General features: G+C 34.1%; 1 long non-coding RNA gene across 2 annotated transcripts in view; it reads left to right on the forward strand.

Moving 5' to 3' along the window:
• LOC136837742 (uncharacterized) overlaps nt 1-23,316 on the forward strand; it is a 27,642-nt gene extending 4,326 nt beyond the window's left edge. The window contains exon 3 of one of the 2 annotated variants that reach the window (XR_010852745.1): nt 23,192-23,316. This is a non-coding gene — a long non-coding RNA (uncharacterized lncRNA). Of the gene's footprint in view, nt 1-15,318; nt 15,484-23,191 lie in introns of those variants that run through there. The other variant, XR_010852744.1, reaches the window with a different exon arrangement.
• Nucleotides 23,317-24,016: the final 700 nt, after the last annotated feature.

The following is a 24,016-nucleotide window of genomic DNA, read 5'->3' on the forward strand; positions in this document are numbered from 1 at the left end:
ATGAAAATTGTATGAACTGTCAGTAACTGTGACGTCATATGACTCTAAAAACGTTCGAAGGTACAACAACAAATAGTTTCCTAAATTCGCGTAGCAGATGCTGTCCTCTTATGCGTGATGGTTGATAGAAATGTGACAGGGATCTCTGCGCATCTCATTTCAGTTTTACGCTTCGCTGACGACTCTCAGAAGTCTTCGTTCAACCTGGCTCGCTCTCATTGTCCTTCTGTGACCTTCGAACTAGCCTTCAGCAAGTCTTAAGTCGTTCAACACAGCAGAATGACTCAAGGGACTTCCCCCTGTTTGAAACCGATGTCCACGACTTCCTACGAACGGTATTCTGACGACAGACCTGCGGCCCCCCGCTCATGGGAAAAGTTACTGGGAAACGAAACTATCCACGGAATATTTCGTGAAAGAGGCTATTGAAATGTATCAGGAACATCAATAGTCTTGGGTCTACTAAACGAGAGTAATAAGTTTTCAGAAATATCGAAGGGCATTAAGAAAGAGTATATATATGGGAGGTTTAAGAAGAGTATTTTATGCCCGGAAGAATAATTATGAAAAAAAAAAAAAATTATGACTGGAGAATGACTTTAAGACAATATTTAAAGGTTTATTAGCAATTTGTGTATATATATGGGAGGTATATATATATACTAAGAAAGTATATATGGGATATAAAAGTATATATATGGGAGTCATATATATGGGAGGTATAAGATATATATATATATATATATATATATATATATATATATATATAAGAGTATATATATGGGAGGTATATATATATATAGGTATATATATATATAGGTATAAGAAGAGTATATATATGGGAGGTATAAGAAAGTATATATATATATAGGTATAAGAAGAGTATATATAGGTATAAAAGGAGGTATAAGAAGAAGTATATATATGGGAGGTATAAGAAGAGTATATATATGGGAGGTATAAGAAGAGTATATATATGGGAGGTATAAGAAGAGTATATATATGGGAGGTATAAGAATAAGAAGAGTATATATATGAGTATATATATGGGAGGTATAAGAATAAGAGTATATATATGGGAGGTATAAGAAGAGTATATATATGGGAGGTATAAGAAGAGTATATATATGGGAGGTATAAGAAGAGTATATATATGGGAGGTATAAGAAGAGTATATATATGGGAGGTATAAGAAGAGTATATATGGGAGGCATAAGAAGAGTATATATATGGGAGGTATAAGAAGAGTATATATATGGGAGGTATAAGAAGAGTATATATATATGGGAGGTATAAGAAGAGTATATATATGGGAGGTATAAGAAGAGTATATATATGGGAGGTATAAGAAGAGTATATATATGGGAGGTATAAGAAGAGTATATATGGGAGGTATAAGAAGAGTATATATATGGGAGTTTATAAGAAGAGTATATATATGGGAGGTATAAGAAGAGGTATATATATGGGAGGTAAAAGAAGAGTATATATATATGGGAGGTATAAGAAGAATGGAGGTATAAGAAAGAGTATATATGGGAGGTATAAGAAGAGTATATATATGGGAGGTATAAGAAGAGTATATATATATGGGAGGTATAAGAAGAGTATATATATGGGAGGTATAAGAAGAGTATATATATGGGAGGTATAAGAAGAGTATATATATGGGAGGTATAAGAAGAGTATTTATATGGGAGGTATAAGAAGAGTATATATATGGGAGGTATAAGAAGAGTATATATATGGGAGGTATAAGAAGAGTATATATATGGGAGGTTTAAGAAGAGTATATATATGGGAGGTATAAGAAGTATATATATGGGAGGTATAAGAAGAGTATATAAGGGAGGTATAAGAGTATATATATGGGAGGTATAAGAAGAGTATATATATATGGGAGGTTTAAGAAGAGTATATATATGGAGGTATAAGAATAGTATATATATGGAGGTATAAGAAGAGTATATATATGGAGGTATAAGAAGAGTATATATATGGGAGGTATAAGAAGAGTATAAGAGAGTATATGGGAGGTATAAGAAGAGTATATATATATGGGAGGTATAAGAAGAGTATATATATGGGAGGTATAAGAAGAGTATATATATGGGAGGTTTAAGAAGAGTATATATATGGGAGGTATAAGAAGAGTATATATATGGGAGGTATAAGAAGAGTATATATATGGGAGGTATAAGAAGAGTATATATATGGGAGGTTTAAGAAGAGTATATATATGGGAGGTATAAGAAGAGTATATATATGGGAGTATAAGAAAAGAGTATATATATGGGAGGTATAAGAAGAGTATATATATGGGAGGTATAAGAAGAGTATTTATATGGGAGGCTTATAAGAAGAGTATTTATATGGGAAAGAAGGAGGTATAAGAAGAGTATATATATGGGAGGTATAAGAAGAGTATATATATGGGAGGTATAAGAAGAGTATATATATGGGAGGTATAAGAAGAGTATATATAAGGGAGGCATAAGAAGAGTATATATATGGGAGGTATAAGAAGAGTATATATGGGAGGTATAAGAAGAGTATATATATGGGAGGTATAAGAAGTATATATATGGGAGGTATAAGAAGAGTATATATATGGGAGGTATGGGAGGTATAAGAAGAGTATATATATGGGAGGTATAAGAAGAGTATTTATATGGGAGGTAAGAGAGTATATATATGGGAGTATAAGAAGAGTATATATATGGGAGGTATAAGAAGAGTATATATATGGGAGGTATAAGAAGAGTATATATATGGGAGGTATAAGAAGAGTATATATATGGGAGGTATAAGAAGAGTATATATATGGGAGGTATAAGAAGAGTATATATATGGGAGATATAAGAAGAGTATATATATGGGAGGTATAAGAAGAGTATATATGGGAGGTATAAGAAGAGTATATATATGGGAGGTATAAGAAGAGTATATATATGGGAGGTATAAGAAGAGTATTTATATGGGAGGTATAAGAAGAGTATATATATGGGAGGTATAAGAAGAGTATATATATGGGAGGTATAAGAATATTTATATGGGAGGTATATATATAAGGGAGGTATAAGAAGAGTATATATATGGGAGAGTATAAGAAAGAGTATATATATGGGAGGTATAAGAATATATAGGAGTATATATATGGGAGGTATAAGAAGAAGTATATATATGGGAGGTATAGAAGAGGTATAAAGAAAGAGTATATATATAGTGGAGGTATAAGAAGAGTATATATATGGGAGGTATAAGAAGAGTATATATATGGGAGGTATAAGAAGAGTATATATGGGAGGTATAAGAAGAGTATATATAAAGGAGGCATAAGAAGAGTATATATATGGGAGGTATAAGAAGAGTATATATATGGGAGGTATAAGAAGAGTATTTATATGGGAGGTATAAGAAGAGTATATATATATATAAGGAGTATATATATGGGAGGTATAAGAAGAGTATATATAAAGAGGTTTAAGAAGAGTATATATATGGGAGGTATAAGAAAGATATATGGAGGTATAAGAAGAGTATATATATGGGAGGTATAAGAAGAGTATATATATGGGAGGTATAAGAAGAGTATATATATGGGAGGTATAAGAAGAGTATATATATGGGAGGTATAAGAAGAGTATATATATGGGAGGTATAAGAAGAGTATATATGGGAGGTATAAGAAGAGTATATATATGGGGTATTATATATATATGGGAGGTATAAGAAGAGTATATATATGGAGGGTAAGAAGAGTATATATATGGGAGGTATAAGAAGAGTATATATATGGGAGGTATATATATGGGAGGTATAAGAAGAGTATTTATATGGGAGGTAAGAAGAATATATATATGGGAGGTATATATATATGGGAAAGAAGAGTATATATATGGGAGGTATAAGAAGAGTATATATATGGGAGGTATAAGAAGAGTATATATATGGGAGGTATAAGAAGAGTATATATAAGGGAGGCATAAGAAGAGTATATATATGGGAGGTATAAGAAGAGTATATATATGGGAGGTATAAGAAGAGTATATATATGGGAGGTATAAGAAGAGTATATATAAGGGAGGTATAAGAAGAGTATATATGGGAGGTATAAGAAGAGTATATATATAGGTATTAGAAGAAGTATATATATGGAGGTATAAGAAGAGTATATATGGGAGGTTTAAGAAGAGTATATATATGGGAGGTATAAAAGAGTATATATATGGGGAATAATGAGTATATATATGGGAGGTATAAGAGTATATATATATGGGAGGTATAAGAAGTAGTATATATGGGAGGTATAAGAAGAGTATATATATGGGAAGTATAAGAAGAGTATATATAAAGGAGGTATAAGAAGAGTATATATATAGGCATAAGAAGAGTATATATATGGGAGGTATAAGAAAGAGTATATATATGGGAGGTATAAGAAGAGTATATATATAGGAGGTATAAGAAGAGTATATATATGGGAGTATAAGAGTATATATATGGGAGGTTTAAGAAAGTATATATATGGGAGTATAAGAAAATATATATGGGAGGTATAAGAAGAGTATATATATGGGAGGTATAAGAAGAGTATATATGGGAGGTATAAGAAGAGTATATATATGGGAGGTATAAGAAGAGTATATATATGGGAGGTATAAGAAGAGTATATATATGGGAGGTATAAGAAGAGTATATATATGGAGGTATAAGAAGAGAGTATATATATGGGAGGTATAAGAAAATATATGGAGTATAAAGAAGAGTATATATATATGGGAGGTATAAGAAAGAGTATATATGGAGGTATAAGAAGAATATATATATGGGAGGTATAAGAGAGAGTATATATATGGAGATATAAGAAAGTATATATGGGAGGTATAAGAAGAGTATATATATGGGAGGTATAAGAAGAGTATATATATGGGAGTTTAAGAAGTATATATATGGGATATAAGAAGATATATATATATGGGAGATATAATATATATATGGGAGGTATAAGAAGATATATATATGGGAGGTATAAGAAGAGTATATATATGGGAGGTATAAGAAGAGTATATATATGGAGGTATAAGAAGAGTATATATGGGAGGTATAAGAAAGTATACATATGGGAGGTATAAGAAGAGTATATATATGGGAGGTATAAGAAGAGTATATATATGGGAGGTATAAGAAGAAATGTATATATATGAGAGTATAAGTATATATGTGGGAGGTATAAGAAGAGTATATATGGGAGGTATAAGAAGAGTATATATGGGAGGTATAAGAGGGAATATATATATGGGAGGTATAAGAAAGAGTATATATATGGGAGATATAAAGAAGTATATGGGAGGTATAAGAAAGTATATATGGGAGGTATAAGAAGAGTATGTATATATAAGAGATATAAGAAGAAGTATATATATGGGAGTATAAGAAAGAGTATATATATGGGAGGTATAAGAGAAGTATATATGGGAGGTATAAGAAGAGTATATATATGGAGAGTATAAGAGAAAGTATATATATATGGAGAGTATAAGAAGAGTATATATATGGGAGGTATAAGAAGAAGTATATATATGGGAGGTATAAGACAGTATATATATGGGAGGTATAAGAAGAGAGTATATGGGAGGTATAAGAAGAGTATATACATGGGAGGTATAAGAAGAGTATATATGGGAGTATAAGAAAAGAGTATATATATGGGAGGTATAAGAAGAGTATATATATGGGAGGTATAAAGAGAGTATATATATGGGAGGTATAAGAGAGAGTATATATAGGAGGTATAAGAAGAGAGTATATATGGGAGGTATAAGAAGAGAATATATGGGAGGTATAAGAAGAGAGTATATATATGGGAGGTATAAGAAGAGTATATATATGGGAGGTATAAGAAGAGTATATATATGGGAGGTATAAGAAGAGTATATATATGGGAGGTATAAGAAGAGTATATATATGGGAGGTATAAGAAGAGAGTATATATGGGAGTTATAAGAGAGAGTATATATGGGAGATATAAGAAGTATATATATGGGAGGTATAAGAAGAGAGTATATATGGGAGTATAAGAAGAAGAGTATACATGGGAGGTATAAGAAGAGTATAAATATGGGAGGTATAAGAAGAGTATATACATGGGAGGTATAAGAAAAGTATATATATGGGAGGTATAATAAAGAGTATATATATGGGAGGTATAAGAAGAGTATATATATGGGAGGTATAAGAAAAGTATATATATATGGGAGGTATAAGAAAGTATATATATGGGAGGTATAAAGAATGTATATACATGGGGGTATAAGAAAGAGTATATATATGGGAGGTATAAGAAAGTATATATATGGAGGTATAAGAAGAATATATATGGGAGGTATAAGAAGTATTATATATATGAATTTAAGAAAAGGTATAAGGTTTAAAGAAGAGTATATATATGGGAGGTATAAAAGAGTATATACATGGGAGGTATAAGAAGAAATATATATATGGGAGGTATAAGAAGAGTATATATATATGGAGGTATAAATATATATATATATATATATATATATATATATATGGGGGTATAAGAAGTATATATATGGCTGAGTATAAGAAGAGTATATATATGGGAGGGTATAAGAAGAGAGTATATATATGGGAGGTATAAGAGAAGTATATATGGGAGTATAAGAAGAGTAGTATATATGGGAGGTATAAGAAGAAGAATATATATAGGAGGTATAAAAGAGTATATATATGGGAGGTATAGAAAAGTATATATGGGAGTATAAGAAGAGTGTATATATATATGGGAGGTATAAGAAAGAGTATATATATATGGGAGTATAGAAGTATATATATATATGGGAGGTATAAGAAGAGTATATATATGGGAGAAGTTTAAGAAGAGTATATATATGGGGGTATAAGATATATATATGGGATATAAGAAGGTATATATATATATATATAAGGAATATATATGGGAGGTATAAGAAGAGTATATATGTATGGAGAGTATAAAAAGAGTATATATGGGAGGTATAAGAAGATAGTATATATGGGAGGTATAAAAAAGTATATATATGGGAGGTATAAGAAGGGAAGTTTAAGAAGAGTAGTATATATATAGGTATAAGAAGAGAGTATATATGGGAGTATAAGAACAGTATGTATGGGAGGTATAAGAACAGAGTATATATGGGAATTATAAGAATAAGTATATATATGGGAGGTATAAAGAAAGTATATATGGGAGGTATAAGAAGAGAGTATATATGGGAGTATAAGAACAGAGTATATATGGGAGATATAAGAAGGAGTATATATGGGAGGTATAAGAAGAGAGTATATATGGAGTATAAGAAGAGGAGTATGTATGGGAGGTATAAAAGAAGAGTATATATATATGGGAGGTATAAGAAGAGTATATATGGGAGGTATAAGAAGAGTATATATGGGAGGGTATAAGAAGAGAGTATATATGGGAGTATAAGAGAGAGTATATGGGAGGTATGAAGAGAGTATGTATGGGAGTATAAGAGAGTATATATAGGAGGTATAAGAAAGAGTATGTATGGGAGTATAAGAAGAGTATGTATGGGAGGTAAAGAAGAGAGTATATGGGAGGTATAAGAAGATAGTATATATGGGAGGGTATAAGAAGAAAGTATATATGGGAGGTATAAGAAGAGGTATACATGGGAGTATAAGAAAATGTATAAGAGAGTATATATGGGAGGTATAAGAAGAGAGTATGTATGGGAGGTATAAAGAGAGAGTATATATGGGAGGTATAAGAAGAGAGTATATATGGGAGGTATAAGAGAGAGTATATATGGGAGGTATAAGAAGAGATATATGGAGGTATAAGAAGATTATATATGGGAGGTATAAGAAGAGTATATATATGGGAGGTATAAGAAGAGTATATATATGGGAGGTATAAGAAGAGTATATATATGGGAGGTATAAGAAGAGCATATATATGGGAGGTATAAGAAGAGTATATATATGGGAGGCATAAGAAGAGTATATATATGGGAGGCATAAGAAGAGTATATATATGGGAGGTATAAGAAGAGTATATATATGGGAGGTATAAGAAGAGTATATATATGGGAGGTATAAGAAGAGTATATATATGGGAGGTATAAGAAGAGTATATATATGGGAGGTATAAGAGGAGTATATATGGGAGGTTTAAGAAGAGTATATATATGGGAGGTATAAGAAGAGTATATATATGGGAGGTATAAGAAGAGTATATATATGGGAGGTATAAGAAGAGAGTATATATGGGAGGTATAAGAAGAGAGTATATATGGGAGGTATAAGAAGAGAGTATATAGTTTTATGTATAAGAAGAGTATGGGAGGTGAAGAAGAGAGTATGTATGGAGGTATAAGAAGAGAGAGTATATGTGGAGGTATAAGAATAGAGTATATATGGAGGTATAAGAAGAGAGTATATATGGAGGAATAAGAAGAGAGATATGGGAGGTATAAGAAGAGAGATATATGGAGGCAAGAAGAGAGTATATATGGGGGCATAAGAAGAGAGTATGTATGGAGGTATAAGAGAGAGTATATATGGAGTATAAGAATAGTATATATATGGAGGTATAAGAAGAGAGTGCTATGTATAAGAAGAGAGTATATATGGGAGGTATAAGAAGATAGTATATATGGAGGTATATGAAAAGAGTATATATGGGAGGTATAAGAAAAGAGTATGTATTGAGGTAAAGAAGAGAGTATATATGGAGGTATAAGAAGAGAGTATATATGGGAGGTATAAGAACAGAGTATATATGGGAGGTATAAGAATATATATATGGAGTATAAGAAGAGAGTATATACGGGAGGTATAAGAAGAGAGTATATATGGGAGGTATAAGAAGAGAGTATATATATGGGAGGTATAAGAAGAGAGTATATATGGGAGGTATAAGAAGAGAGTATATATGGGAGGTATAAGAAGAGAGTATGTATGGGAGGTATAAGAAGAGAGTATATATGGGAGGTATAAGAAGAGAGTATATATGGGAGGTATAAGAAGAGAGTATATATGGGAGGTATAAGAAGAGAGTATGTATGGGAGGTATAAGAAGAGAGCATGTGGGAGGTAAAAGAAGAGAGAGCATATGGGAGGCATAAGAAGAGAGTATATATGGGAGGCAAGAAGAGAGTATATATGGGAGGTATAAGTAGAGAGATATATGGGAGGTATAAGAAGAGAGTATGTATGGAGGTATAAGAAGAGAGTATATATGGAGGTATAAGAAGAGAGTATGTATGGAGGTATAAGAGAGTATATATGGAGATATAAGAAGAGAGTATATATGGGAGGTATAAGAAGAGACTATATGGGAGGTATAAGAAGAAAAAGTATATACATGGAGGTATAAGAAGAGAGATATATGGGAGGTATAAGAAGAAAGTATATTACATGGGAGGCATAAGAAGAGAGTATAAATGGGATGTAGAAGAAGAGAGTATATATGGGAGGTATAAGAAGAAAGTATATACATGGGAGGTATAAGAAGAGAGTATATATGGGAGGTATAAGAAGAAAGTATATACATGGGAGGTATAAGAAGAGAGTATAAATGGGATGTAGAAGAAGAGAGTATATATGGGAGGTATAAGAAGAAAGTATATACATGGGAGGTATAAGAAGAGAGTATATATGGGAGGTATAAGAAGAGAGTATATATGGGAGGTATAAGAAGAGAGTATATATGGGAGGTATAAGAAGATATATATGGAGGTATAAGAAGAGAGTATGTATGGGAGATGTTATATGAGTATGTATGAGTGTATAAGAAGAGAGTATATATGGGAGGTATAAAGAAGAGAGACATATGGAGGTATAAGCAGAGAGTATATATGGGAGGTATAAGAAGAGATTATATATATGGGAGGTACATGAAGAGAGATGTGATAGGAGGTATAAGAAGAGAGTATATATGGGAGGTATAAGAAGAGAGTATATATGGGAGGTATAAGAAGAGAGTATGTATGGGAGGTATAAGAAGAGAGTATATATGGGAGGTATAAGAAGAGAGTATGTATGGGAGGTATAAGAAGAGAGCATATATGGGAGATATAAAAAGAGAGTATATATATGGGAGGTATATATAGAGTATATATGGAGGTATAAGAAGAGAGTATATATGGGAGGTATAAGAAGAGAGTATATATAGATATAAGAAGAGAGTATATATATGGGAGGTATGTAAGAAGAGAGTATATATGAAGTATAAGAAGAGAGTATACATGGAGGTATAAGAAGAGAGTATATATGGAGGTATAAGAAGAGAGTATATATGGAGGTATACAATATATATATGGAGGTATAAGAAGAGAGACATATGGAGGCATAAGAAGAGAGTATATATGGGAGGTATAAGAAGAGAGTATGTATGGGAGGAATAAGAAGAGAGTATATATGGGAGATATAAGAAGAGAGTACATATTTGGGAGGTATAAGAAGAGAGTATATATGGGAGGTATAAGAAGAAAGTATATACATGGGAGGTATAAGAAGAGAGTATATATGGGAGGTATAAGAAGAGTATATATGGGAGTGTATGTTAGAATATATATGGGAGGTACAAGAAGAGATATATACATGGAGGTGCTAAGAAGAGAGTATATATGGAGGTGCATAAGAAGAGAGCAGATATGTGGAGGTATAAGAAGAGAGTGAGATGATGGGAGGTATAAGAAGAGAGTATATATATGAAGGTATAAGAAGAGCACATATGCGAGGTATAAGAAGAGTATGTATGCGAGGTATAAGAAAGGTATACTATATGTTAGATATAAGAGAGTATATATATGGAGGTATAAGAAGGAGAGTATATATGGAGTGTATACACAAAGTATATACATGGGAGGTATACAATAGAGTATATATGGGAGGTATAAGAAGAGAGTATATATGGAGTGTATAATAAAATAGCATACATGGAGGTATAAGAAGAGATACATGGGAGGTATAAGGAAAGAGTATATATGGGAGGTATAAGAAGAAAGTATATACATGGAGGAAGAAGAGAGTATATATGGGAGGCATAAGAATATATATGGGAGGTATAAGAGGAGAGTATATATGGGAGGTATAAGAAGAGAGAATGTATGGGAGGTATAAGAAGAGAGTATATATATGGGAGGTATAAGAAGAGAGAGTATATGGAGGTATAAGAAGAGAGTATATATGGGAGGTATGCTAAGAGAGTATGTATATGGGAGTTATAAGTAATATATGATATGGGAGATATAAGAAGAGAGTATATATATGGGAGGTATAAGAAGAGAGTATATATGGGAGGTATAAGAAGAAAGTATATACATGGGAGGTATAAGAAGAGAGTATATATGGGAGGTATAAGAAGAGAGTATATACATGGGAGGTATAAGAAGAGAGTATATATGGGAGGTATAATAAGAGAGTATATATATGGGAGGTATAAGAAGAGAGTATATATGGGAGGTATAAGAAGAGAGTATATATATGGGAGGTATAAGAAGAGTATATATATGGGAGGTATAAGAAGAGTATATATATGGGAGGTTTAAGAGGAGTATATATGGAGGCATAAGAAGAGTATATATGGGAGGTATAAGAAGAGTATATATATAGAAGGGAAGAAGAATATATATATGGGAGGTATAAGAAGAGTATATATATGGTAGTGTAAGAGGAGTATATATGGGAGGGATAAGAAGAGTATATATATGGGAGGTATAAGAAGAGTATATATATGGGAGGTATAAGAAGAGTATATATAAAGGAGGCATAAGAAGAATACATATATGGAGGTATAAGAAGAGTATATATATGAGTAGTAAGTAAGGAATATATATATATGGGAGGTATAAGAAGAGTATATATATGGGAGGTTTAAGAGGAGTATATATAAGGGAGGTATAAGAAGAGTATATATGGGAGGTATAAGAAGAGTATATATAAGGGAGGCATAAGAAGAGTATATATATGGGAGGTATAAGAAGAGTATATATATGGGAGGTATAAAAAGAGTATATATATGGTAGGTATAAGATGAGTATGTGTGCGAGGTATAAGAAGAGTATATATGGGAGGTATAAGAAGAGTAGCCTATATATGCGAGGTATAAGAACAGTGTATATATGTGAGGTATAAGAAGTGTATATATGGGAGATATAAGAAGAGTATATATATGTGAGGTATAAGAAGAGTATATATGTGGAGGTATAAGAAGAGTATATATATGGGAGGTATAAGAAGAGTATATATATGGGAGGTATAAGAAGAGTATATATAAGGGAGGCATAAGAAGAGTATATATATGGGAGGTATAAGAAGAGTATATATATGGGAGGCATAAGAAGAGTATATATATGGGAGGTATAAGAAGAGTATATATATGGGAGTGTAAGAAGAGTATATATGGGGAGGAGTATAAAACAGAAACATACACACAGTTTGATACAGAAGATTATGTATGAAGAACATTATATACATGATTAGAATGCTATGCATGGCAATGCAAGTAGTGGTGATTGTAATACGTTAAGACAACAATGCTTAGGAGAAACAGACGTAAATATTGTATGGTATGAAAAGAGTATATATGGGAGAGAAAGAAAACGAGACTCCTTATTTTGTCCTATCGACTCCGATGATGACGATCGGAGGAAACACGTATATATGGGTGTATTGAAGAGAGTATGTATATGGGAGCTATAAGAAAATTATTTATGAAGACGTGTGTAACGTTAAAGATTGTTTGGGAGATAAAGAAGAGTATCGGGGAGGTTTATAATGTTCCCCCCATTTATATGCGGAAATTATAAGAAGACAATATATGGAGGCTAAAGAAGAGGCTATAAAACCTAACTAAGTATGGGTATAAGAAGGTATATATATGGGAGCAGGAGCTAAGGAGGACGGAGCTGGAATAAAGGGGCATAAGATGATCCTATAAGGCCGGGCTATATATGGGAGGATAAGGATGACGGCGGTATAAGAAGATCCTATATATATGGGAGCTTAAGAGGAGTATATATTTATAGGCTGAAGGATGACTCAAGAAAAATTCCTTGTTGGTCAGCTCGTCCATATATTTGGGGGGCGGAGTATAAAGGTTATATATGGGAGGTATCCAGGGCTCCATATATGGCAGTGGGTGTATAACAGGGTCGGTATAATACTGAGATTTATCAGGAACGGAGTAAACAGAGAGATTGAAGAAGTTTCAATCGGAGATAAAGAAAAGCCATCTATAAAGGAGGCATAAGGGTCCTATAACTTCACCCGGGTCACCAGTGTAAGGACTATATTAGAGCGACATATATGGGTGTTAACTGGTTTATTATGGGTATAAGTTCCTTACTGAGATGAATGTACAGAATCTTGGAAGATGTATAAGAGACGATTTTATAAAATATATATTCTAGATACAGACAGGTAAAAAAGGACATAAAAGGTTCAGATATCTGTGTTTATCGGCAGACAAATATATGGCGATATCAAGAAACATGATTAACATATGGTGATGAAACATACATCATATGGAAGGGTCAGGAAATTCTACATATGACCAATTGCATGAGATTCAAGACAGATTAATGGATACAATGCAATAGCATAATAAATGTGAAATGGATAGACCTTTGGTGAAAGTCTACAAACAGAAACATACATACAGTTTGATACAGAAGATTCGTTGGAACATTACAGGAGTACATGATTAGGAATGCTTGAATGGCAATGCAAGTAGTGGTGATTGTACATACGTTAAGACAACAATGCTTAGGGAGAAACAGACGGTAATATTGTATGGTTGAAATCGTATTTCCTGTAGAGAAAGAAAACGACGCTCCTGTTTTGTCCTGTAAACTCCGATGATGACGATCGACGTGTAACACATAACACACAGTGTTTGAAGAGACAGCGTCTTGGGTATAGAAGAACTATCCCCAAGACGTATAACGTCTGATTGTTTGGAAGAGATATATGTCGGGGCGACGGGCTCTACAATGTTATATATATATATAGGCATAAGATGAAATTGTATATGGTAATTGTAGTATAAGGGCTTGGGCTAGGGGCGGGTAGGAGGCTGAAGGGCGGCACCGGCCAGCAGGAGCTCGAGGATATGGGAGGTGGTTGAAGGGTGACGTCGGATGATCCTATAACGGTATAAAAGGGCATAAGGATGACGGGTTCATATCCCGGTATAGCTCGAGAGGTATAAGCAGGTGATACATACGGGCTGGTCCTTAAGAAAATAGCCTTTACGAGTAGCGGCTTCAGGTTTCCTGGAGGAGGTATCCAGGGCTCGTATGGTGGAGTGGGTCATATCGGAGGGTCGGACTATATATGAGAACTCAGGAACGGCGGAAACAGCGAGGCGGCGAAGGTCAATCGGGAGGTTTAAGGTCGTCATCTTGGGTCGGCTGGTCCTTATATCACCCGGGTCACCAGTGTAAGAGACTGGGTTATAAGATGACATATATGGCTGGGTGTTAACTGGTTTATTGGTTGTTCCTTACTGAGATGAATGTACAGAATCTTGAAGATGTTATTGACGCGTGAAGAGTATAATGTAGCGTACACACAGACAGGTAAAACGGACATAAAGGTTCAGAGGAGTATCTGTGTTTGTGTATAAGACAAACATATATGGCGATATCAAGAGACATGATTAACATATGGTGATGAAACATACATCAGTGGAAGGGTCAGGAAATTCTACATATGAAGGATTGCATGAGATTCAAGACAGATTAATGGATACAATGCAATAGCATAATAAATGTGAAATGGAGAGACCTTTGGTATATTCACAATAAGAAACATACACACAGTTTGATACAGAAGATTCTGTTGGAACATTATAAGAGTACATATTAGAATGGTTAATGGCAAATTCATCTTCAGTGGTGATTGTACATACGTTAAGACAACAATGCTTAGGGAGAAACAGTAAACAAATATTGTATGGTTGAAATCGCGTTTCTAACAAGAGAAAGAAAACGAGACGCCATTATGTTTTGTCCTGTTACATTCGATGATGACGCGATATCTTATGAAAACACATATATTTGAAGAGAAGCGTATTCATAGCGTCATCTTACAAAAATACATTCATAGAACTACATTTTTACAAGAACAATTAGTTATAGGTCAGACGATCTACAGGACGACGTATGCTTTAATGAACGTCTAGGGCAACTGACAACTCATAAACATTATTAGAATTTGTAACATCATCACCGATAGACCGTTCAAGATTCTGCGTTTCAGAAGCATATTCTTTATTGACAGATTCAACCTCATCATCAAGCTGTGTCTTGCCGGTCCCCGGTGGAGGTGGCACAGCGCAAGGACATCGAGCTAAATTACTGATAGCCACAGTATCCTCCCACTTCCGTCCTCAAATCTAACATGTGCATATGAAGGGTTGGCTTTAGTAGCTGAACTTCTTCAACGAGAGGATCTTCCTTTCTACGTGGGTGTCTTCTCAGAAGAACAGTTCCGATTCGCACAACCAAGTGGGAAGACTCATTCCGAGGAGGTCTTTCGCTGAAAGATGAACATTCTCTCATGAGGGTTTCACCAGTAGCAGTGGAAAGCAGAGTGCGAATCGAATGCAATGCATCATCAAGAACCATTTCCCAAGCAGTTGGCGGTAAATCACGAGACTTCAAAGCAAGCATCACGGATTTCCATACGGTCCCAACAAAAACGCTCACATTGGGCATTACCAGTTGAATGATAGGTGTAGAACGACTTATTGCGACGCCATGTTTAAGGAAGAACGATTTGAGTTCAGAAGACATAAATGATGCTCCTCTATCGGAGTGCACGTAGTTGGGCAGACCAAAAGTCGAGAACAGCTTAGTGAGACATGAAATAATGGTAGCGGCCGTCATATCCTTGCAAGGAAAGGCGAAAGGAAATCTACTGTATTCGTCAACAATTATCAGTATGTAGCGATTGCCAGCATGTGAAGGGGATAGTGGACCTTTGAAATCAACATTTAAACGATCAAATGGTTTCATGGCTTGTATCAGTTGAACCGGTGGGGCACGATAAAAACTAGGTTTGCATTTGCTGCAGGTTCGACAAGATGATATTACCCTTTTGACCTACTCCAAAGAATAGGGAAAATTTCGAGCTTTGATGAAATGCATAAACCTAGTAACTCCTGGGTGACAGAGACTCTCGTGCAGTTGATATAACTGTTGAGTATGAATAGCCGAGCACAAGTTTCGTGATAAAGCATCAGCTGCAGCATTCAACCTACCAGGCCGATGCTGGACATCAAACGAATAGGGCATAAGTTCTACTTTCCATCGCAGAATTTTTTCATTTTTTATTTTTCCTTTATGCTTGCCATCAAACATGAAAGAAACAGACTTTTGATCGGTTACCATGGCGCCATTTCCTTACAGATTCGATAATTGCATAAGCCTCCTTCTCAACACTGCAATGTCTCTGTTCGGCACTGGTGAGGGATCTCGAGAAAAAGGCCACCGGACGTCCATCCTGGTTTAAAGTAGCTCCAATGGCAAAGTCAGAAGCATCGGTTTCAACAGTAAAGGGCAAATTTTCGTCTACAGCAGCTTTGACAGACGAAGATATGGCATCCTTCAAATTACTGATAGCACCAACAGCTTCTGGGAGAGTGGAAGAAAGGCATTGACGAGAGGGCGAATCCTTTTCAGAAAAACGAGGAATCCAGCGAGAGTAATAAGCAAAGAGGCCTGTCAATCGTTGCAGCGACTTCTTAGTCTGCGGAACAGGCATGTTCATCAGGGCCTCTAGACGAAGGATCAGGTCGCAGCTCATTATGACTAATTTCATAGCCAAGTATACGTATAGAGTGAGAGGACAGAACACACTTAGCTTCATTCAGTATCATGTTATAACGACGAGCAGCTTCCATAAACCTTCTAAGGTTTTCGTCGCGTTCTTCTTGAGTATTGCCACAAACAACGACGTCGTCAAGATAAGCATAAACACCCTCTAGACCATTCGTTCTAATGATATCATTACAATCCTCTGAAAAGCTGCCACTCCGTTGGTGAGACCAAAACACAGCCTAGTAAATTGATAGAGGCCGCTGTCAGCTTCAAAGGCAGTATAAGGTCGATCTTCCTCTGGTAATGGGACCAGATGATAAGCACTCTTTAAATCCACAGAACTAAACACTTTGTACTTGGCTATTTTATTGACTAGGTCGTCTATGTTAGGAAGAGGATATGCATCCATGTAGGTGAATTTATTAATAGTCTCCGAATAATCGACAACCATACGTCTCTTATTCCTGTTGTGAACAACCACCACTTGAGCACGCCATGGCGATGTACTATGTTCAATTACACCTTCTTCAAGAAGACGATCGATTTCTGTCCTTATAAACTCTGCATCCGAAGCACTATATCTTCTTGATTTCACAGCAATAGGATGGCAATCAGGAGAAAGATTAAGGAATACTCTAGGGGGCGTGATTGACAACGTAGCTAATGCAAATAATTCAAGTTTAGGTCGAGTGCCGCCGTATGACACAGTCACACTAGAATGCTTATTAAGAAAAGGGATTCCAAGAATTACATCCGCACAAAGTCCAGGTAGCACAAGAAATTTGACACTGGAATACTCACGTCCATTGACTACAATGTCAACATTGCAAGAGCCACTAATAGGCGACATATAATGAGAAGCAGCCATTGAGATAGTTCCTGAATAAGGAGTCGCAGGTAATTTCATATTTTTCAGAATATTATCACTAATGAAATTTTCTGAACTTCCAGTGTCAATTAGGGCATTTACTTTGGTTCCACGCATAAAATGGGGAAAACGGAATGATTCAGTGTAGATGGAACAGAAGCAAGAGCAGCGGTGAACGAAGAGGCAGCAGAAGTAGGTTTTGATTTACTTAAATACACCTTAGCAAAGTGTCCAAGTTTGTTGCATTTTCGACAATTAACTTCCTTTGCAGGGCACTTTATCTAGGATGACGCCTGTACCCGCAGAAGAAACATTTCTCTTTGTAGAGTCAAAGCAACTAAATCATCATCTGGAGCATCGGACCTGTCGGCCTTTTTATGGAAACAGGGGTATGATCATCATATTCAGGCCTAGATTTGACGGCGGCCGCAGGAATACATCTCGTCGGAAGGAATTCCATAAGACTGCGAATCCTTGAAAGCGAGTTCCAGAGCTCTGGCTTGGTCAGCAGCAGTAGATAACGTAAGCGTTTTATTTTCATAATCTCGTGGAATATGTTGAGAGGAAATCCCAGCAATAAAAGCATCACGAATACTTTCATCTCTATATACCTCTGAAGAAACGTCCTGGAAGTTGCAGTCAACGCTAAGTTTGTGCAGAGCACGTAAATATTGTTTCTCCTGACATCTGTCGACGAGTGGCAAGACGATGTCGAGAAACAATTTCGTTCGCAGGCTGTATGAAAACTTTATTCAGTTTTATGATGGCGTCATCGTAAGTAGAGCAATCAGACATAAGCTCAAAGTTCTCAGAAGATAATGCATTTGCAAGCATACCAAGATAAACGTCGTTAGTTCCTTCAATAGCATTTTTGTATCGGGAAAAGATGAACAGCCAATGCTTGAAAACTCGAGCAGCATCTGGGGACGTAGGTAGAATATATCGAGACGTTCTGGCCGAAGAGCGTTCCATTCTGCAGCCGAATATGAAGAGTTGTCTTAGCTGAATAAATTGTAATAAAAACCTCAATGCATTTTCAAGGCTTTATTCAGCCAAGATCCTGCCACAGAGAGTTACAGCAGTCAACAGAGTAAGATACACTGGGATTGTCAAAAGTAAAACAAATACAACACGGACAGAGAAAACAACCATTACTAACAACAGAAACATTCAAACAGGTCATTATGGCAAATGCCAATTTACCACAGGAGGTATAAAAGATTATGTATGGAGCTATAAAAGAGTATATATATGGAGGTATAAGAAGAGTATATATATGGAGGTATAAGAAGAGTATATATATGGGAGGTATAAGAAGAGCATATATGGGAGGTATAAGAATAGTGGGAGAAGATTATATATATGGGAGGTATAAGAAGAGTATATATGGGAGGCATAAGAAGAAGAGTATATATATGGGAGGTATAAGGAGTATATATATGGGAGGCATAAGAAGAGTATATATATGGAGGTATAGAGGTATAAGAAGAGTATATATATGGGAGCATAAGTATAAGAATATAAAGAGCATATATGGGAGGTATAAGAAGAGTATATATATATGGGAGGTATAAGAAAGAGTATATATATGGGAGGTATAAGAAGAGTATATATATGGAGGAATAAGAAGAGTATATATATGGGAGGTATAAGAAGAGTATAAATATGGGAGGTATAAGAAGAGTATATATATATGGAGGTATAAGAAGAGTATATATGGGAGGTATAAGATAAGAAGATTACATAAGGAGGCATAAGAATAAGATATATATGGGAGGAATAAGAAGAGTATATATATGGGAGGTATAAGAAGAGTATATATATAGGAGGTATAAGAAGTATAATATATGGAGTATAAGAAGAGTATATATGGGAGGTATAAGAAGAGTATATAAGAAGAGTATATATATGGGATATATAAGAAGAGTATATATATGGAAGAGTATATAAAGTATAAGAAGAAGTATATATATGGGAGGTATAAGAAGAGCATATATGGGGGAGGAACAAGAAGGAGTATATATATATGGGAGGTATAAGAAGAGTATATATATGGGAGGTATAAGAAAGAGTATATATATATGGGAGGTATAAGAAGAGAGTATATATGGGAATAAGAGGCATAAGAATAAGAATATATATGGGGAGGTATAAGAAGAGTATATATATGGGAGGTATAAGAATAGTATATATGGGAGGTATAAGAAGATATATATGGGAGGTAAGAAGTTATATGGAGGTAAGAAGAGTATATAAGGGAGGTATAAGAAGAGTATATATATGGGAGTGTAAGAAGAGTATATATGGGATATAAGAAGAAGAGGGAGGGCATAGAAGAGTATATATATGGGAGGTATAAGAAGAGTATATATATGGGAGGATAAGAAGAGTATATATATGGGAGGTATAAGAAGAGTATATATATGGGAGGCATATATATATGGGAGGTATAAGAAGAGTATATATATGGGAGGTATAAAGAAAGATATATATATATGGGAGGCATAAGAAGAGTATATATATGGGAGGTATAAGAAGAGTATATATATGGGAGGCAATAAGAAGAGTATATATATGGGAGGTATAAGAAGAGTAGGCATATATGGGAGGAATAAGAAGAGTATATATATGGGGAATATATATATAAGAAGAGAGTATATATGGGAGGTATAAGAAAGAAGAGAATATATATATGGAGGTATAAGAAGATTATATATATAGGGAGTTATAAGAAGAGTATATATATGGGAGGTAAGAAGAGTACAAGAAGAGTATATATATGGGAGGTATAAGAAGAGTATATATATGGGAGGTATAAGAAGAACATATATATATGGGGAGGTATAAGAAGAGTATATATGGGAATGTATATATATGAGGCATAAGAAGAGTATATATGGAGGTATAAGAAGAGTATATATATAAAAGGGGAGGTATAAGAAGAGTATATATATGGAGGTATAAGAAGAGTATATATGGGAGGTATAAGAAGAGTATATATATATATGGGAGGAATAAGAAGAGTATATATATGGGGTAGAAGTATAAGAAAGAGTATATATATGGGAGGTATAAGAAGAGTATATATATGGGAGGCATAAGAAGAGTATATATATGGAGGTATAAGAAGAGTATATATAAGGGAGAAAGAAGAAGAAGAGTATATATAGATATAAGAAGAGATATATATGGAGGTATAAGAAGAGATATATATGGGAGGTATAAGAAGAGTATATATGGGAGGTATAAGAAGAAATTATATTTATATGGGATAAGAAAGAGTATATATGGGAGGTATAAGAAGAGTATATATATGGGAGGTATAAGAAGAGTATATATATGGGAGGTATAAGAAGAGTATATATATGGGAGGAATAAGAAGAGTATATATATGGGAGGAATAAGAAGAGTATATATGGGAGGTATAAGAAGAGTATATATATATGGGAGGTATAAGAAGAGTATATATATGGGAGGTATAAGAAGAGTATATATGGGAGGTATAAGAAGAGTATATATAAAGGGAGGTATAAAGAAGAGAATATATAAGAAAGTATATGGGGAGGTATAAGAAGAGTATATATATGGGAGGCATAAGGAGATATATATGGTATAGAGGAGGAATAAGAATATATATATGGGAGGTATAAGAAGAAGTATATATAAGGGAGGCATAAGAAGAGTATATATATATATGGGATAAGAAGAGTATAATAAAGAGTATAAGAAGAGTATATATGGGAGGCATAAGAGGCATAAGAATATATATATATGGGAGGCATAAGAAGAGTAGTATAAGAAGATATATATATGGGAGGCATAAGAAGAGTATAGGCATAGAAGAGTATATATATGGGAGGTATATATATATGAGGTATAAGAAGAGTATATATATGGGGTAGAAGCATAAGAAAGAGAATATATATGGGAGAGTATAAGAATAGGTATATATATATGGGAGGAGTATAAGAAGAGTATATATATGGGAGGCATAAGAAGAGTATATATATGGGAGAATATATATGGAGGTATAAGAAGATATATATGGGATATGGGAGGTATAAGAAGAGCATATATATGGGAGGCATAAGAAGAAAAATATATATATGGAGGCATAAGAAGGAGGGGAGGTATATATATATGGGAGGTATAAGAGGAGGTATAAAGATATTTATATGGGAGGTAGAAGTATATATATGGGGAGTGTAAGAAGAGTATATGGGAGGCATAAGAAAATATATATGTAAGAAGAGTATATATGGGAGGTATAAGAAAATATATATAAGGAGAAGAATATATATATGGGAGGTATAAGAAAGAAAGAGTATATATATATAAGAAGAGATATATAAAGGAGGCAAAGAAGAATATATATGGGAGGTATAAGAAGAGTATATATGGGAGTAAGAAGAGTAAGAAAGAAGTATATGGGAGGCATAAGAAGAGAATATATGGGAGGTATAAGAAGAGTATATATAAAGAATAAAGAGAATATATATGGGAATAAGAAGAGATATATATAGGGAGGTATAAGAAGAGAATATATAGGAGGTATAAGAAGATTATGTATGGGAGGCATATAATATGAAGAGTATATATATATATAAGGGTATAAGAAGAGTATATATATGGGGAGGTATAAGAAGAGTATATATATGGGAGGTATATATAAGAACATATATATATATGGAGGTATAAGAAAAGTATATGGGGAGGTATAAGAAGGCATAAGAAGTATATATATGGGAGGTATAAGAAGAGCATATATATGGGAGGTATATATGGGAGGTATAAGAAGAATATATATATGGAGGCATATAAGAAGGGAGGTATAAGAAGAGAAATATATATAAGAGGAATAAGAAATATGAGTATACATATGGGGAGGAATAAGAAGAAGAGTATTATATATGGGAGGAATAAGAATAAGACATATATATATGGGAGGAATAAGAATATATATATTATGTATATAAGAAGATATATATATATGGAGGTGATATATAGGTATATATATATATATAAGATATATATATATATATATATATATATATATAAGAAGAGTATATATATATATATAGATTTATATATATATGGGAGTATAAGAAGAGTACATATATGGGGTGGAATAATAAGAGTATATATATGCTTGGAGAACAAGAAGAGTATATGGGAGGTATAAGAAGATTATATATGATATATATATGTATATAATATACATAATTATATTTACTTTTGCTTTTTGGTAGTTCTCAGCCTTGTTACTGCTAATAAAAGTAATAACTTAGCGTATATATGTATTATGCACTAACGTTATATAACTTTTGTTTTAGTTTCAAAAGCTTTGCTTTTGTCTTAGCTGATCGTTAAATGGCAAAGTTTTAAGCTTTGCTTTTGTTATATGTCAGTTAAACCTCCCGCTCATTAACGCTTGTTTTTTTTTTTTCTGTGTTTATTTTTCGAGTGGCTGGTGAAAAGAGACCAGCGTTTGACATTGGAGGAGCGCGGCTCTTGGACAGTCAAATTCGGGCCTTTGATTCTCCCTGACGGATATGCTGCTGGCGATTTTGGAATATTGAATATTCGTCCTGTGTATGGTCATAGGAGCTGTTTCTCGCAGGTACACTTCGGTCACCCGCGACGTTGTGTATGCTGTATTTTGCCGTATGGGCTGCCTTCGCAGGTGTATATTAGTCACTTGCGACTGAGTATCTCTGGTTGCGTCGCAGTTGACTTAGTCACCTGCGACTTCGTCGTGCTGCCACCTTAGTGGGAAAGGTTTCAAAGTGTAAGTGCAGTCGTTTATCTCCCGCACTTACGGAGACGTAAAGCAGCTGGCATTGTGTTTTCCAGGACGCCCGTTTTTGCTGCAGCAGTGGGAGCATTCAGGCTCGTAAGGAGGACTGTAGGGAGACAGATATCAGGTAGGGATTTGCCCTTATTTTATTAACACGGACGTCTCCGACTTGTCCTTCACCTGTGGTTACCTGTATCTGAGTCTTCCCTTGATAGCAGTCCTGGTGCATGGGATCACGGCCTTCATTAAGGCAAGACATTTAATGCCATTTGTTTACTTGTTTTTTTTTTTTTATTTAATTTTTTTGGGTGAATTAATATATCTTTTATATGTATATTGTGATTTTTATGACAGTCTTTTTTGTTGCACCTTGGTATTGGTTTTGTTCATCTTTAGGTTTAAGTTTAGTTTATAAATCCTAGGTAGAGATTTAAGTTTTCTCTTTTTGTTCTTTGCCTTCTTTCACATTCTTATAGTCATAGGTATTAGTAT

The sequence above is a fragment of the Macrobrachium rosenbergii genome, chromosome 59 (assembly GCF_040412425.1).
Source record: "Macrobrachium rosenbergii isolate ZJJX-2024 chromosome 59, ASM4041242v1, whole genome shotgun sequence".
In the NCBI taxonomy this organism is placed as follows: Eukaryota; Metazoa; Arthropoda; class Malacostraca; order Decapoda; family Palaemonidae; genus Macrobrachium; species Macrobrachium rosenbergii.